This window comes from Sorex fumeus, unplaced genomic scaffold (assembly GCF_029834395.1).
Source record: "Sorex fumeus unplaced genomic scaffold, SorFum_2.1 ptg000122l, whole genome shotgun sequence".
In the NCBI taxonomy this organism is placed as follows: domain Eukaryota; kingdom Metazoa; phylum Chordata; class Mammalia; order Eulipotyphla; family Soricidae; genus Sorex; species Sorex fumeus.
Window position 1 is genome coordinate 46102023 of NW_026606179.1, and position 15031 is coordinate 46117053.

General features: G+C 37.4%; 1 non-coding gene across 1 annotated transcript; it reads left to right on the plus strand.

Annotated features, from left to right (window-relative positions):
* Window positions 1–732: 732 nt before the first annotated feature.
* LOC130044553 (U8 small nucleolar RNA) lies at window positions 733–869 on the plus strand. Its single transcript, XR_008795414.1, has one exon. It is a non-coding gene; the product is annotated as a U8 small nucleolar RNA (small nucleolar RNA).
* Window positions 870–15031: the final 14162 nt, after the last annotated feature.

Below are 15031 nucleotides of genomic sequence, written 5' to 3' on the forward strand. Positions count from 1 at the left end.
ACCATGCATACAAAATTTCTAATAAGTAAAAAATAAAATTTTCTTCAAATCAACTCATTTTTCATCACTTATTATTAAATAATCTCTAAAACGTCAAAGTTCAAGGTCAGGGAGATGTATCTGAAAGCCTGAGTCCATGCCAGGCACATGATGGGTGCCAGTTTAATCCAATGGTGTAGTTCAGAGAGCTCTAGCACCAATTAGTAGCCTTCCCCTAACAAAAGTCAAACCATGCCCAGTATCTTTGTTGTCTTAAGAAAACAAATTATTCCTCAATGAAACATTTCGTGTAATACGTTTTAATGTATACATTGATAAATACAAAAGAAAATCTCATATAGAAAAAAAAAGGACATATTTTAAAAAAATACCAAATAGTGAAAGATCAGCCTGCCCTAAATGAAAGCTTATATGGTTCATCAAACTGTCACTGCTACAATACCTAATGATCAAAGCTTCATCACCATACTTTGTCATCATCCTCAGACACAGGATATAAAGTGCTCATGACTGTAAGAAGTCCTAAGTTCTACCCAGACAAGCAGTATCAAACCTCAGAAATCAGTATATAAAACATTAAGTTTCCGATGATTCCTATACAGGTTAATGTTAAGAAATATGAGAATCCTCTCTGAACAGAACAACTTTATTCTAGTGATATTATCGGGATAATATAGTCATGAATAGTAACTAATTCAATTACCTTTTGCCAAGAATAGAGAAAAATTTTATAGATTAGTAGGATGATTTTTACCTGTTCATCTCTTCAGAGAGCAGATAGATCACGATGACTGGAGTTCATTTGCTTTGTGATTAATTAAATTCTCTCCGTGATGAGGTTCCCAGTACCCTAATATCTCCTATCTGATTCTAGAAAAACAAAAGAAAATATGATATACAATAATTACAGTGGTCAATGGTTGAAAACTATTCTCTTTCCAAGTAATTCCTTCAATTTGTTCGGTGATCCTAATATCCTCACTCAGTCTGAAATCTATATTAGTAATGTAAGTATGCAAAGATGATTGAACAATCTTAAAAGAAGAAAAAGACACAATGTTTATTCCAATTACATCTGGTGCTTTGTAGCATTTGTATTTGGCTGTGTGGAATAATCAGCATCATTCCAAGCAGTTAGTAGTGTGGGATTTATTTTCCACCTGATCAAATTCTAGAGAAAACAAAACCAGAGTGAAAAGTGATCAAGATTTAGAACCCAACACATCTGCATTTGAGACTTGGCTTTGTTATTCTGTGTTATTATTGTCTCATCTGGAATGAGGTATCTAGCCTCTCTGGATTTTAAAGTACACCCCAATAACTGAAGAATATTTATCCTCAAAAAACAATAACAATGACCAACATATGTTGACCACACCATCCCCTGTGCTAAAAATAGCTTTATATGTAGGCATGATCAAGTTAATACTAGCTGAAGCCCTTTTATTTAAGCCCTAAATAGTATTATCTATTGCATTATGCATATGAGAAAACTGAGATAGAGTATTAAACTGATCTTTTAGGAAAACAGATAATGAATTGAAGACGAGTTTTCTGGTCCTAACAGACTATTTTAGACATGTTTGGTTACTAAACTCTATACCTATGGATGACTAGATTTACAGGAGCCACAAAGAATATTATATACTACCCAGGTTTATTCTCCAGCACCCCAAATGATCCCCTGAGCACTACCAGTAGTAATTCTTGAGTACAGAGCTAGAAATAACCCAGAGCATAACCAGATGTGGTCCCCAAACAAATAAAGCAAACATACAAAAAATCTCAGCTACCTAGCTGATAACAAAGAGCTTCACCTTTTCCAATGATGCTAATTACTAATAAAACTATGTCACGTCTACTACCAACACCAATTTTAAACTGTCACTGCAAGTGCTTCTCCTAAGTGTATCTTCTTTTAATGAACTGTAGCACTGAAGCACTGTCCTCCCGTTGTTCATGTCGTTCATCGATTTTCTCCAGCGGGCCGAGTAACATTGTGAGGCTTGTTACTGTGTTTGGAATATAGAATACATCACGGGTAGCTTGCCAGGGTTTGCTATGCAGGTGAGATACTCTTGGTAGATTGCTGGGCTCTCTGAGAGGGGCGGAGGAATCGAACTCGGGTAGGCCGAGTTGACCATGCGCAAAGCAAATGCCCTACCTGCAGTGCTGTAGTTCCATCCTGAACTATAGTCAAGTAATGTAGTCAGCCAATAGCTTTCTCACAAATGGTTTCATGTGATTTCACTGGAATAAGATAAAATAAGGACATAGAGAAGACTTGCCTGTTTTATGGACTCAGAATTCCACTGAAGTACCAACTTTGCATTTTGGTTAGCCACATAAATGAGAAATATGAAAGCAACATATTAAATATAGATGATTACTAGGGTAATACATACTTAAAATTCAAGATTTTGAATTTTGTAGTGTGTGTGTGTGTGTGTGTGTGTGTGTGTGTGTGTGTGTGTGTTTAGATATATAAGCACTGCTGAGACAGCATTTGTCATGCCATTTGACTGCTCTGGGACCCAGGACTGATATTATATGAAGCAGTTGACAATTCAGTAAAAAATAATCTGATGTTTTCCCAAAACTAGTCAATAATAAATGAGTCTCAGAATTTAAATCAAAACAATGGATTTCTCACAGTACATTATTGATAAGGCACACTTATTCTAACAACATTTTCAAAGGATAATGTATTATTTACTGCCACTACTAATAAACACTCCAACATAAATGAATGGATTAAACTAAATAAATACAAGAGTCTTGCACATGTTAAACATTATGCAGAATATTTTACTTTGAATTTGGGTAAAAAGTAATGTGTAACACAGTTTCTGAAATTCATGATAAAATATATGTATGTATACTATACCTGCCAGTAAACCATGCTTAAAAATAATAGCTCAAATTCCATATAACTTAATACCAAAATACTCAATAACTCTTCCATGTGAATATCAGCACATTCAGCTTACCTGAGTAATGCAGAATGAGTAACGTGACAAATAAGTCTTCCATTAAATAAAGTGATATGAGGCTAGAATACTATTTTTAAAGGCATATTTTAGAACTTGATATGTGGCAAATGCTTTGCTCCTACTTTATTTATATTTTTCTTGATTTAATATCCCATTAAAATATTGCATACAGTTTTACTCCATGTAAATACTTTATCAGGTTAACCACTATACAGTGTCCCATCTGTCCAAATGTGCATCTGTCCATTCCCTTTCTTACTTCCTTCTGGTAACCATTTATTAGTATTATAATCTAAAAGTTCATTTTATTTATTTCAGTTTTTTCATTTGTTTGTTCTCTTTATATTTTAAATCCTGTAATCTAAAAGTGATAGGAATGTTAAAGAAGAGACATGAATAATGCATGCATTCTTGGTTGAAAAAGGAGAAAAAAAGTGGTGAAAGAGGGAGATTTCTAGTGAACCCAATTACTATCTTCACTGCACTGCACTGTGTCTCATTGTTCATCAATTTGCTCGAGTGGGCACCAGAAACGTTTCACAACAAATGTGAGACTTGTTGTTACTCTGTTTGGCATATTGAATACATCACGGGTAGCTTTCCAGGCTTTGCCGTGTCGGCGAGATACTCTTGGTAGCATCCTGGGCTCTCCAAGATGGTGGAGGATTCAAACCCGGGTCAGCAATGTTGGCCGTGTGCAAGGCAAACACCTTACCCGCTGTGCTATTGCTCTAGCCCATTACTATCTATAAGGATTATATTTCAGCATGATTTTAACCATGTTATTTTTTCCTCTAATGTGTGTTAGACTGTCTACTTAGAATACCATATTTTAAAAAATATTTTACAATTAAATTGTATTGTAATTGTAGACTTACATATAATTGTAAGAAATAGAGTTCCTTTATACTGTCTTGTGGTTCCTTAATACATTGTAAAACTACTTTGCCAATCAGATAAAATTATTAGTCTAATGTTCCCATGTCATTTCAAACAAGTCATTTAACTCAAGTCCTGTTGTACAAAGTGGTATTTACTATTCTTATCTCTTGAAATGTAGCTAAAGCATTGTGTTTGCCAAGAGTTCACTGATTTTTGTCTTTTAAACTAGTGTATAGTAGTCCAAAGTATGTGTATGTCACTACTTATGTGTGCCAATTTCAGTTTTAGGCTATTAAGTATTAGCTGGTAAGATTATTTTGTACAAAATTTTCTGTGCATGCATTCAAAAATAAAATTTCTGTGGTTGGCAGGGTGAGAGGGAGTAAATAAAATGGAATACAACTGGATGAACATATTGTTGTTGAATGTTTACTTTCATAGGAAAATGCCAAAACATTTTCCAAAGTTGTATACTTCTTCATTCTAACCTGCAATGTGTAAGTGATTAAGTTTCTTCACATTCACACCATCACTTGGTATTTTCATTATTTTTTTTTTATTTCAGCTGTGGATGTGTAGTGGTGTGTTATTATGGTGCTAATTTGCATTCCTCCAATGATTAAAGGTGTTGAACATCTTTTTCATGTGATTATTTGCCATCTGTTTATCTGGCTTTTCAGTAAAATGTTCTTGTCATCTGCCCATTTTCTAAGTGTAGTTTTATATTTTCCTTTTGAAATCTGAGAGTTTTAAAAAATATCATCTAGATACAGCTTCTCTCTTATATATCTCATTTGCAAATATGTTTTTTCAAATACAGTCTAAATTTTTATTTTTATTTTCTTTATACAGATTTCATAAAGCAAAAGATTTTATACTTTGAAGAGATCCAATATATCAATTATTACGTTTAAGTGTGCTTTTCAGTATGCTTTACAGTATCAAGTTTAAGAACACTTTATTTCTTAAGATCTTTTTTAAGTTTAACATTTTATATTTATTTATTTAATGTTTTGTTAGTGAATCTCAGTGGGGTACAGATACATACTTATAAACTTTCATGCTTGCATTCCAGTCATACAATGATCGAGTACCCATCCCTCTACCAGTGCCCATTCTCCACCACCAATGATCCCAATGTCCCTCCCACCATAACATTTTATATTTAAATGCCTATGTTTAAATTTATTTTTGTTTGAAATTTAGATTGAATTTGATTTCTTCTGGCTGTTCAATGTCCCAGCGTCATTTGTTGAGAATCTTTCCTTCTGTTTCAGAGGTAGAACAGGGCGGGTAATTGGGACCTAGGTGGAGGAAAGTGGGTACTCTAGTGGTGGGTATGGTATTGACATGATGTATGCATGAAGCTATCATTAACAGTGTCTTAAATAATTCAATATAGATTTTTTAAAAAAAGATTTCAGCTTGGGGTAAAACAAAAAAAGGGAGGGGTGTATTTCTGGAAGTTGGGACTTTATTTGGCACTTCTATAGCACTGTCCTCCCATTGTTCATCGATTTCCTTGAGCAGACACAGTAACATCTCCATTATGAGACTTGTTGTTACTGCTTTTGGCATATCTAATACACCACCAGGGGCTTGCCAAACTCTGCCTGCAGGCAGGATACTCTCAGTAGCTTGCGAGGGTCTCTGAGAGGGACACAGGAATCGAACCTGAGTCGGACGCGTGCAAGGCAAACGTCCTACCTGCTGTGCTATTGCTCCAGCCGATTTGGCACTTCTATATGGAATCATTTATAGCAACATGGTCTCATTTCCGAGTTCTTCCCTTCTATCTTAGCTTTTCTCAGTGGGAACGAGCTTCCTCAGGCTCCATAGAGTGACTTCCAGGATCACATGTTGCAGTATCCCTTGCTGCCTGTGTTCAGCTCGCTTGCTATTGTCATAGGCGTTCTGCTGAATTGGAGGAGGAAGAAGCCTACTTGCATCACCTCCTCTAACTAAACAGGCTCATAAAATGGTTGGGCTTAACGATCTTATGAGGGGAAAGGTGAATCTTTGAAGCACTATCTCACTCTCTACCCCACCTCCTTAAGAGAGGTTTGATTATCGATATCACGAGTTAAATTAAAATCAGGCTACCATAGTGTTTATTTGTACTTTCACCTTTCTCTAATTCTTCTATCAGTTTATCCTCTCATATGTCAGGTTTTTAGCGCAAAAAGCTAAGAGAGACGTCATCTTGTCTGAATGCAGTCTCTATAATATTCATATTATCTTCTCCCTCATTTACCACTAAGAGAAATGGAGGTTTAGAAACATTCTGTTCAAGCTCCTAAGTGAGAAATGGGTTGTAATAGATTTTTTTACCCGCTGTATCAGTACAAAAGGACAAATTCTTTCTACTTTCTTTTTTTGCACATGGGTGTAGTTTATTTTTTAAGTGAAAAAGAGTGTCTCGTAATAAAATATTCTTTACTTAACATCATTTATCTGAGAGGAGAAAATCTGTATAATTAAACATGTTCATTAAATTGTTCATGGAAAACACAGAGCCAAACAAGATAAATATAAACTGTAAAAAACTATGCACGCAGAAGGTTGTGTGTTCGCCAGCTCTCTGGAAGACTCTATCTCACTCCCCCCTCCCCTGCTTTCCGTGCCCTAGAGGCGCTGTGTGTGGCCTGGATTGGGACGGCTGTTGTCCAAGGGCTGAAGAAGGAAGAAATGAGGGCCAGGCCGGTCGATCTTTGTAGCAGTTTATTACAAGGAAGTTTATCCCATAGAAGACATTTATGTTATGGAGGGCCTAGGTTCTCTCAAGCACAAGTTCTTGCTAGTCTCTTCATGGTCCATCTTTCAGCCCTGCTCTCTCATTCTCCAGCTCCCTTCTAGTCTGGGCTAACACTCTACCCGGTCAGGTAGCCAAATCAACATAAGAAAGCCCTTCCTGACTGCCCAAGGGCAAAATACCTCTTAAGGTGTTTTTCTCTTTCCCTCAATCCAATAAACTATCAACTATTCCTGAGGTTATGCAGGAAGGACAGAACAGTGTTATCCCTAAAATAAACCAAATACTTTCTGGGAAAGGTGAAGGCAATGAGGATAACAGTGATGCATACAGGGTATTCTCATTAATGCAAAGCAACATTTTGAAAGGCAGGAGCTATCTTGGTAAAATGGCTCCAGCACTGCTCTGATGTTCTGATGCCACTACCTCACCCTCCTTCACCCAGCCCTGATTTCAAGAGGACAGGCACCAACAATAGGAGAAGCATTCTTGTCTGGGCTCCTGTAGGAAAGCAAGGACAGCTGGATTTTAGATTCTTTCACTGGGACAGAGTAAAAGTGGCTAACTTCTTTTCTTTGTCTTTCTCTGCTAGACATTTCAGCTGCTGGCAGGAGGGCAGTCTGGAACTGACAACACCAGCAGTAATTACTGAGGAGACACTATAAGGATACACTTTGTTTTCTTGTCTTCAAATACCAAAGGCAAAAAAATAGTGTTTACAAGAAGTGATAGATCACCCCTCACTCCTTCTCATGTTGATGAAATCCTGCATAAGTAAAAGAGATACTTCAAGCTATTTAGCAAACATGAATGAGTTCCAAATACTGATCTCAAAGAAATGGAGGTTACTGTGTGTGTGTGTGTGTGTGTGTGTGTGTGTGTGTGTGTGTGTGTGTGTGTGTTGTGGGGGCAGAGGAGGACAACATGAAAGGCAGGAGGCAGGGGAAAGATTTAGGGTGAATCTAGGATGAAGATGGGAAAAGCCAATTTCAAAAATACCCTCCTGTCCTCCTAAGCAATGAAACACAGATGCAATTTGATAGTTTTTAGCCCATCTCAGAGAGCCACAAGCTACCGAGAGTATCTCTCCTCATGGCAAAGCCTGTCAAGCTCTCCATGAAGTATTTGATATGCCAAACACAGTAACAAGTTTCACAATGTTACTTGACCCGCTCAAGCAAATCCATGCAAAGAGAGGACAGTGGCAGTGACCCTGACAGTTTTTCTTACTGAGAAAGAAGCATTTTAAATGAGATGTAACTTTTGGCATAGCATGGTCACAGTCATGGTCCTCCTGTTATTCATCAATTTGCTCGAGCGGGCCCAGTAATATCTCAATCATGAGACTTGTTGTTACTGTGTTTGGCATATCGAATACATCACGGGTAGCTTGCCAGGCTCTGCCGTGCGGGCGAGATACTCTCGGTAGCTTTCTGGGCTCTCCGAGAGGTGTGGAGGAATCGAACTCGGGACGGCCATGTTGCCTGCGTGCAAGGCAAATGCCTTACCCGTTGTGCTATCGCTCCAGCCCATTGGCATAGCATTTTGTCTTTTTAGTTTCCAAGGATGGAAGGGGGACCCAACACAGAAGATGCTACTTTTGCTGCTTTATTCTTACAGTGCTTATGCTAGTCCATCAGCCCTGAGCCCCAGGGACTGATGGGCCAGCCAAGAGCAAGGCAAGTATATTATCTGCTATATTTTCTCTCTGGCCCCAGTTTTGCTAAACAGTGATTAGGGTTTTTTTTTTTTCTTTTGGGTCACACCTGGCAATGCACAGGGATTAATCCTGGCTCAAGCACTCAGGAATTACTCCTAGCCATGCTCAGGGGACCATATTCCCATATGCTAAGAATCGAACCCTAGTTGTCTGCATGCCGGGCAAATGCCCTACCTGCTGTGCTATCACTCCAACCCCCTCTGATTAGGGATTTTTATAATCTATATTTGATCATATAAACAAATTAAACACTGTAGTACTGTCCTCCCGTTGTTCATCGATTTGCTCGAGTGGGCACCAGTAATGTCTCACAACAAATTGTGATACTTGTTGTTACTGTTTTTGGCATATCAAATACATCACGGGTAGTTTTCCAGGCTTTGCCTTGTGGGCAAGATATTCTCGTTAGTTTACCGGGCTCTCCGAGAGGTGGGGAGGAATTGAGCCCAGGTCGGCTGAGTACAAGGCAAATGCCCTACCCACAGCGCCATCACTCCAGCCCAATCAAATTAAATAATAATAAATTCTAACATAGCTATACAGGCACTGATAAATGCCTGAAACATATGTTATAGTGCAATGCTGCTTAAGCTAAAAAAAAAAAATAGGGAAAAGAAAGATGGTAGCCGCATGGGAGCCCTGTGGAGAGCCAGGTATGAGCCAGTGGTGATGGGGCGACTAAAACCTCATGGGAAGGGGGGCGATCCTGGCTCGTCCTTCATGCCCTACCAAGGTCACCAGTTGCCCCTCCACGAGTGGCTCTCCAGCATGGCCATGACTCCAGAGTACAGAAACCAATCTCTTAATTATCTGACTCTCAGTAGAAATACTTCCAGGGTAAATAAGTAAAATAGCAGAAATCCATTTAATTCTTGAACCCAGCTGTAGAAAGCAAATCATTTCACAACGTTTTTTCAGCAGGTCTGATTTGGGGTGGGGTAAACTCTAAATAATAATGCTGCATCTTTTATCTAAACAATGAATCTAATCAAAGTAGATAGAGTGTTAACTAGAATTCATCTGCCTCACAGGCATTGGGAGGGGTGGGGGATGGGGGTTTATTGGGGTTCTTCGTGGTGAAAAATAAGTATCGGTAAAGGGAAATGTGTTTGATATTTGCATGGCCGAGACCTAAACCTGAAAGCTTTGTAACTTTTCCCACAGTGATTCAATAAATAAATAAATAATAAAAAAATAAAAGCATTTCCTACATTTTTAAAGACTACAAATAGCATTACATTTTGGTAAACTTAAGCTAACACTTGATTAGCCCACTTATATTACTGAAATTTATTTTGTTTCACTCAGTGACTCAAGCAGGGAATTTTTATTGGAACTATCTCCTTTTAATTCCATAAGCTGTCCCTGAGGATTTCCTTTGTTAATGGCAATGAATATATGCCTGGCCCAACTGATGGAGAGTCTACAGTGCACTGTTCTGAATATAGCAGGGTAAAAGCCCCAGGACTACATTCAAGATGATAGCCTCAATGAAAAATTATGTATATGTGGAGAGATGCTTTATAAACAACAGCTAATAGGATCACTTGGCAAAACATGGACTCTTTATCTGTCAGAACAAAAGATACTATGACAAATATGAGATTCTGTTGTTTTGAATTTCCTGACAGTATCTTCAACCCACTGGGCAGATGCCACAAGAGAGCGGTCATGGCATGGCCCCACACTTTCATTCTATTATGTCAGCTACTCTGAGAGTTTCTTGGTGCAGAGAAGTGAGGAGTTTCATTGAGTTGCTCTGAGCTAGTCCTTGGGTTGCGGGGCATGTGAAGCAGTTTTGGGTAGAACATTGAAGGAATCTGCCTACTCTGTACAAAGTTTGCTCTATAGGAAACAGTGTAATACCATGTTTTCAGAGTTTTCCAATTTCCTGCCTTCATTTTGCAGTGGCCCCAAAAGCAAGAAAATTGGTACAAAAATATTTAGCTTTATACCCTTTTCTTGGGCTGGAGTGATAGCACAGCAGGAAAGGCGTTTGCCTTGCATGTGGCTGATGGGGCCAACCCAAGTACGATTCCTCTGTTCCTCTCGGAGAACCCAGCAAGCTACTGAGAGTATCTCGCCTGCATGGCAAAGCCTGGCAAGCAATCCGTGACGTATTCGATAGGCCAAACACAGTAACAACAAGTCTCACAATGTTACTGGGCCAGCTTGAGCAAATCGATGAATAACAGGAGGACAGTGCTACAGCACTATCCTTTTCTTACTCCTTCTTTATCTTAGTTTTCTCTTTTGCCTTCTTTTCCCATTTTGATGGTGACGTGTATTGAACCCAGATAGATTTCCAGCTTCCTACGTTCTCCTGAAAATTATAGGATGGAGCATCCTGTCCATTGGACTAGGTCCTGGCATTGAACTGCAGGCAGCTGAGGCCTCCAGGCCTCCTGAGAACCACTGGGCAAGTCTCCAAACAAAACCCAGTAACAAAACATCTCCTTTCTCTGTCTCTCTATCAACTCAAAAGCTAGAAGAGTAAGATTTAAAGAGAAAAGATGAAAATATGATGCAATTGGCTCACATGGAAGGACTGTAATATTAATAAGGACAACAAAATCTATTAGACAATACTTACTGAGCGATAGCACAGCGGTAGGGCGTTTGCCTTGCACGCAGCGAACATGGCCGACCCGAGTTCGATTCCTCCACCCCTCTCGAAGAGGTTTGGCAAGCTACCGAGAGTATCTTGCCCGCATGGCAGAACCTGGCAAGCTCCCTGTGACATATTTGATATGCCAAACACAGTAACAACAAAGTCTCCAATGGAGACGTTACTGGGTCCGCTCGAGCAAATCGATGATCAACGGGAGGGCCTTTACCTTTACCTTTACTGAGCACTAAGTACAGAGCAGACAGTATCTCTGGTGATAGATGTGTAAAAGTTAATCTAATGTTTCTAGAACTTTATAATAGGTTCTGTTTTGTTCTTACATTACTGGAAATCAGGAGATCTAGTGATTATTCCACATTAAATTTTATCTAATTATTTCTAGGTTGTAAACTGGATGTACGTTGATAATTTTTAGATAGGATGATATCTGTAATGGAATACTTTCACATGGTAATAAGAAAATTAGTAATTAAGTTTTTAACCTTTTAAAAAATCTAATTATTTTCTGGTCTACTAACTCTATTATAAACACATCTTCTAATAGCAGATTTCTAATTTACTTATTTCTAATTACATGATAATATGCAACATTTGCTGTTAAGCTCTGTGGGTCTGGACCAAATGGATTTTTAAAAAATATAGACAGACAAAGGGAGCGAAATTGTAGCACTTGCCATTTTTATTATTGAGCTCTGAAAACAATTTCAGCATGCAGAACAGAGTTCCTTTGGAAAATTAATATTAAATGAGAAAGGCATTCTGCCTTTGGTTACATGGTTGATTATTTTAAAATGTATATGGCATTGCTGCCATTCACAATAATTACCTGTCAAAGATTTCTCCCTTACTCTGTATTCCATTTTTGTCATCAAGATGTACCTATTATTATTTTTAACATAATATGCCTGTCTGTGTATATGTAAACATGACACACAATCACAAAGTATTTATTGACTAAAGAGTCTTTTAAATGGACAAATTTATCTGTGTTAATATCAAATCAAGCAGGGATAATAAGACATGTTTGGATGCTGGTTTCACTAAAAAATACATTATATTTCAACATGGGTATTAGTGGCGAAGACATTAATGGATAGTGTAATACAGGAAACTTTACATGATTCAGAATGTTTGTGACATGAGAAAAAGTTCATTTCAGCTTTGCCTCATTAATCAGATCTGCCACCAGCTAAAAACTGTAATCTAAGTATATTGTTGGCTTTCTGCTATGTGGTACTGATGAAGAAACTAACTCACGGATAGAAGTAAATTGGGGACAGTGCTCAGAGGAGAAGAATAGAATATACAGAAATGAATGTGGGTATAGCTGATTTTTCAATGGAAATGCCCAAGCCACGGTTCCTATCAATCTTAATGGAGACTCTTTAATTCTGCATATAGAATGCTAAGAACTGAAATTAACTAATTTTTTCTACATTCAGACCTACACATTAAAACTCGCAAAACAGAGGGATTTTCAGGCATGATATGTATCTATGTAAACTCACACTGGGCTGTGGACATGAAATTTAAGTTTGGTTGCTGCATTATTACTTCAAATCTTTTACAGGGATTATTAGTACAAAGGCAGGCAAGAGTTTAAGAAAATAAAAAAGTACTGACAATGATGGAGGCCCTTTCTAAGGCATGACTCATGTGTTATTTTTTTCAAAATAAGGAGGTAAATATTATCATTTGCTTTTCTTATTTAATAGATTGTAAATTACACTCCTTTTTTTATTAGATTGCTGATATTTGCATAAAAATGAATTCATGTATTTGGACTCCAAAAACCCTAATCTTTTCCAACAACTTTACTTTATACATGTTGAAATGATATATTCTAAGTATATATTTCATTGAATTAATATATGCATGGGCTGGAACAATATCACAGCAGGTAGGACATTTGCTTTGCATGTAGCCGACCAGAGTTCAATTCCTCTGCCCCTCTCAGAGAGCCTGGCAAGCTACCGAGAGTATTTAGCCTGCATGGCAAAGCCTGGCAAGCTCTCCGTGATGTATTCGATATGCCAAAAACAGTAGCAATAGGTCTCACAATTTGTTGTGAGACGTTACTGCTGCCCGCTCAAGCAAACTGATGAATCCTGGGAGGACAGTGCTACAGTTCAGTGCTAATATATCCATACTAGAACCTCTATCACATTTTTTCCTGATTTTATTTTAATTGACACTTTGAATTAATGAAACAAACTCAAAAGACAAGCCTGAATTGTACTCCCCCAAATTAGTATGCTAATCACTTACATATCCACCTATGAAGTTATCATCATCCTTTATAATTCTATGAAGTTATATTTATGATGAATAATAAATATAATCCTGATAGAAGAATTTTATGTTACTAAGTGCTGATGGCTAGATTTTTAATTTATTATTTTGTGTCATGTTCTGAATAATTTAATATTATTATGTTTAGCTCTAGATTTCAATCCATCTTTCTCAAATTTCAAGTCATCTTCCTTCCCCAAAACCCATGTATAGTGTAACCTAGAATTTATATAAATGCATTCATATTAGAATATGCATTCAATTCTTGTACCTTTGTTCTTTGATATGAGATGAGTCAGCAAAGCTTGTTTAAAATGTTCCTGGAAACTCTTCACTTAATAACTAAATTATACTCAGACATGACTGTAAGTCACATACCTATATTTTATTTAAATATAAATTGAATTTATTCTCAACCCATTTTTCCTTAGCAGGATAAAAAGTGCCTACAGCTACTTACATATTTGACATGAGATAAAATGTGATGCAGAGCAAGTCACAACATAAAGAAAAGTGGTTTTAATCCAGTGTCATAAAAATATTTCCATTTTGAAAATTTTGAAAAATCCTGTACTAATATTGTAAAAAAACACTGCCATAAATATTATGTTATATCATGGACATAACCAGAATGTTCTCTCTGAAAATAGATGGGAACTAGAAAGAAATCCAGTTTATATGAAGAATTTATGAAAAGCTAGGATTTTTTTAAAAAACTTTTCACCCCCAAAAATGAGAACCGCTTCTAATGCTTATGTCATTTTCTTACCAGCTAGCATGCCCCACGCCACATGGTGGATTTCAGAAATACATATAGACCAATTAAACTATTTCCTTCTGCTTTTCCTTTTCAGATCTTAAGTGAGGTCAGTTGTTGTCTTTTGTATCTATAAGCCAAAAGCATATAGACCCATGGATGTTCACACACCTTTTTACTGGGCTTGAGGTGGATGGCATCCCTGGTGGTGATCAGGGGTAACTCCTGTCTCCAAACTCTGGGATGGCTCCTGATGTGGTTCAGAGGACCATATGTGGTACTTGGAATTGAAACTGGATCCATGTAAGAAATCAGTTATTGGGGGGTGGTCAGAGAGATAGTACAATGGGTAGAGCACTTGCCTTGAACAGTTCTGACCCAGATTCAATCCCTGGTACTGCATATGATCCCTTGAGCATAATCAGGGTAACCCCTGAGCACAGTCAGGTGTGGCTCCAAACCTCCTCCTGCCCACTTCAAAATCAATTATTGAGCCAGGGAGATAAGAAGAAATGATATCGGGTGATCTCACACATATGTGTTGTACAAAGAAACAAAATAAGGGAATAAGTATTATTAATGATGGCTAATAAACCATAGGCACTGGAACATTTGCTATTCTCTCTCTAGCACCTAGGTTTACTTTTTAAGTAGGAATCTTAAAATTTCAAAATATAGTTTAAAATAAAATTAGTCTATGAAAATACCAGCAAAATATAGAATATTAAGACAACATTCTAAGAATGAAATAACCAAAGTGATAAGACAATCTGAACCAGTTCCAAAAGCTTTGATCAGAACAGTAAAGGTATGTTCAGCACATAGATACAGACCATAAACACAAATTGTGAGAAACAATTGACAGAATTGAATATGACGTTCTAGAAAGAAATCTAGGAAAAAGATGATTTTTGTTTTTATTTCTCAAGGGTGTCAAAGATCATATAATTTTGTTGAATTCAACCAGAATGACAACTGGTAGGTTATGAATCATTACCCCACTGTG